Source organism: Panulirus ornatus, chromosome 43 (genome assembly GCF_036320965.1).
Source record: "Panulirus ornatus isolate Po-2019 chromosome 43, ASM3632096v1, whole genome shotgun sequence".
NCBI classification, from domain to species: Eukaryota; Metazoa; Arthropoda; class Malacostraca; order Decapoda; family Palinuridae; genus Panulirus; species Panulirus ornatus.
The window spans coordinates 35144215-35147938 of NC_092266.1; positions in this window are offsets into that span (position 1 = coordinate 35144215).

Here is a 3724-nt window from a genome sequence, read left to right on the forward strand (position 1 = left end):
TTTGTGGAAGTACTGGTTGGGTGTGCTGAGTTTCTGCCTCGTCGCCTTGGCAAGTGATTATTACTTGGCCCTGCGCGTGCGAATCGTAGTAACAGTCACCTTACCGAGAAACCACAGGAGCCTCCTTCGATGCAACGTACTACTGCTCATGATTGAGAAGAGATGGTGAGTCTTTTCGAAGACGTACTACTACTCCTGATACAAAGCACCATCACTGAATGATTATGGGGACTCCAAGACATAACATTCAGTTTTTTATAAGCCATGCAAGAACGAAAGTTGGGTTGGTAGGGCGTTTGCTTAAGAAGGTGTTTCTGCTTTTTTGTGCAAGTACTGGTGGGGTGTGCTGAGTTTCTGCCTCGTCGCCTTGGCAAGTGATTATTACTTGGCCCTGCGCGTGCGAATCGTAGTAACAGTCACCTTACCGAGAAAGCACAGGGGCCTCCTTCAATGCAACGTCCCTACATGTGAGACACGAGCCAAGTAATGCATCTCTCTCCATTTGCCATGCATGGAGAGAGACAGAGAGAGAAACCGCTCAAATGACACAGGAAATGATCTATAGTGATACCTGAAGTCATTCTAGAGGTAATACAGTTCCACCCTCTATGAGCGGAAAAGTGACGAGAAAGAACTATGCAACTATGTTTTCTACGAATGATGGAATTATTACATCTTCGTAGGTTCTCCGAGAGGTGGCGGAGAAGTACCATCCATAATACACAAAAACAGCCGAGTGCGAGCTGTGATGGTACGCGCAAAAATCATTCCAAGCAGATGTGAGGTGACCTGGGGTGTTTGCTTAAGAAGGTGTTTCTGCTTTTTTGTGGCAGTACTGGTGGGGTGTGCTGAGTTTCTGCCTCGTCGCCTTGGCAAGTGATTATTACTTGGCCCTGCGCGTGCGAATCGTAGTAACAGTCACCTTACCGAGAAACCACAGGAGCCTCCTTCGATGCAACGATTGAGGAGAGATGGTGAGTCTTTTCGAAGACTTACTACTACTACTACTACTCCTAATACAAAGCACCACAACTGGATGTGAGTTTATGATGGTGCGCTCGAGGGCAAGCATTCAGTTTTACAAGCCATGCAAGAACGAAAGTTGGGTTGGTAGGGCGTTTGCTTAAGAAGGTGTTTCTGCTTTTTTGTGCAAGTACTGGTGGGGTGTGCTGAGTTTCTGCCTCGTCGCCTTGGCAAGTGATTATTACTTGGCCCTGCGCGTGCGAATCGTAGTAACAGTCACCTTACCGAGAAAGCACAGGGGCCTCCTTCAATGCAACGTCCCTACATGTGAGACACGGGCCAAGAAATGCATCTCTCTCCATTTGCCATGCATGGAGAGAGACAGAGAGAGAAACCGCTCAAATGACACAGGAAATGATCTAGTGATACCTGAAGTCATTCTAGAGGTAATACATGCTCACCCTCTATGAGCGGAAAAGTGACGAGAAAGAACTATGCAACTATGTTTTCTACGAATGATGGAATTATTACATCTTCGTAGGTTCTCCGAGAGGTGGCGGAGAAGTACCATCCATAATACACAAAAACAGCCGAGTGCGAGCTGTGATGGTACGCGCAAAAGACGTTCCAATGAGATGAGCTGGAGGGTTAGGGTGTTTGCTTAAGAAGGTGTTTCTGCTTTTTTGTGGAAGTACTACTGGTGGGTGTGCTGAGTTTCTACCTCGTCGCCTTGGCAAGTGATTATTACTTGGCCCTGCGCGTGCGAATCGTAGTAACAGTCACCTTACCCAGAAGCCACAGGGGCCTCCTTCAATGCTAACGTCCCTACATGTGAAACACAGGTCTGCCAAACGTGTCTCTCTCCACGGAGAGAGACGTGAGACAACAACAGCAGCATGGTTGGTTTATGGATATATGCGGCTGTTGTTGTGGTGTATTGAATGAGAGGTAATGACTAAAAAGGACAGGCGGGGGCATTCGTATTGCGACGCGAGAGGTGAAATTCTTGGACCGTCGCAAAACGAACTACTGCGAAAGCATTTGCCAAGGATGTTTTCATTAATCATGTTGTGGGTTGTTACGGCGTTTGCTTAAGAAGGTGTTTCTGCTTTTTTGTGGAAGTACTGGTTGGGTGTGCTGAGTTTCTGCCTCGTCGCCTTGGCAAGTGATTATTACTTGGCCCTGCGCGTGCGAATCGTAGTAACAGTCACCTTACCGAGAAACCACAGGAGCCTCCTTCGATGCAACGTACTACTGCTCATGATTGAGAAGAGATGGTGAGTCTTTTCGAAGACGTACTACTCCTGATACAAAGCACCATCACTGAATGATTATGGGGACTCCAAGGCATAACATTCAGTTTTTTATAAGCCATGCAAGAACGAAAGTTGGGTTGGTAGGGCGTTTGCTTAAGAAGGTGTTTCTGCTTTTTTGTGCAAGTACTGGTGGGGTGTGCTGAGTTTCTGCCTCGTCGCCTTGGCAAGTGATTATTACTTGGCCCTGCGCGTGCGAATCGTAGTAACAGTCACCTTACCGAGAAACCACAGGAGCCTCCTTCGATGCAACGATTGAGGAGAGATGGTGAGTCTTTTCGAAGACTTACTACTACTACTACTACTCCTAATACAAAGCACCACAACTGGATGTGAGTTTATGATGGTGCGCTCGAGGGCAAGCATTCAGTTTTACAAGCCATGCAAGAACGAAAGTTGGGTTGGTAGGGCGTTTGCTTAAGAAGGTGTTTCTGCTTTTTTGTGCAAGTACTGGTGGGGTGTGCTGAGTTTCTGCCTCGTCGCCTTGGCAAGTGATTATTACTTGGCCCTGCGCGTGCGAATCGTAGTAACAGTCACCTTACCGAGAAAGCAAAGGGGCCTCCTTCAATGCAACGTCCAGGCCAACTCGTACAACAACAACAGCAGGATATAGTGTGTGGAAACTCCTGTTGTTGTTGTGGGACATCCAAGTAGATTGTCCAAAAGTTTTCCTACCAATGCAGGTAGGAGATGAAGTGATTATAATGATTCCTAATACAAAGCACCACAACTGGATGTGAGTTAATGATGGTGCGCTCGCGGGGAAGCATTCAGTTTTACAAGAACGAAGGTTGGGTTGGTAGGGCGTTTGCTTAAGAAGGTGTTTCTGCTTTTTTGTGCAAGTACTGGTGGGGTTAGGTTAGGTTAGGTTAGGTTAGGTTGGGTTGGGTTGGGTTGGGTTGGGTTAGGTTAGGTTAGGTTAGGTTAGGTGGCGGAGCGCACATACCACGCCGCTTTTGCCCTCCGACACCCTGCGCCCGCTAACCTGAGAGGTAAGGAGCGGAAGGTGGCGGAGCGCACATACCACCCCGCTTTTGCCCTCCGACACCCTGCGCCCGCTAACCTGAGAGGTAAGGAGCGGAAGGTGGCGGAGCGCACATACCACGCCGCTTTTGCCCTCCGACACCCTGCGCCCGCTAACCTGAGAGGTAAGGAGCGGAAGGTGACGGAGCGCACATACCACGCCGCTTCTGCCCTCCGACACCCTGCGCCCGCTAACCTGAGAGGTAAGGAGCGGAAGGTGACGGAGCGCACATACCACGCCGCTTTTGCCCTCCGACACCCTGCGCTCGCTAACCTGAGAGGTAAGGAGCGGAAGGTGACGGAGCGCACATACCACGCCGCTTCTGCCCTCCGACACCTGCGCCCGCTAACCTGAGAGGTAAGGAGCGGAAGGTGACGGAGCGCCCATCCACGCCGCTTCTGCCCTCCGACCACCTGCCCCCCAC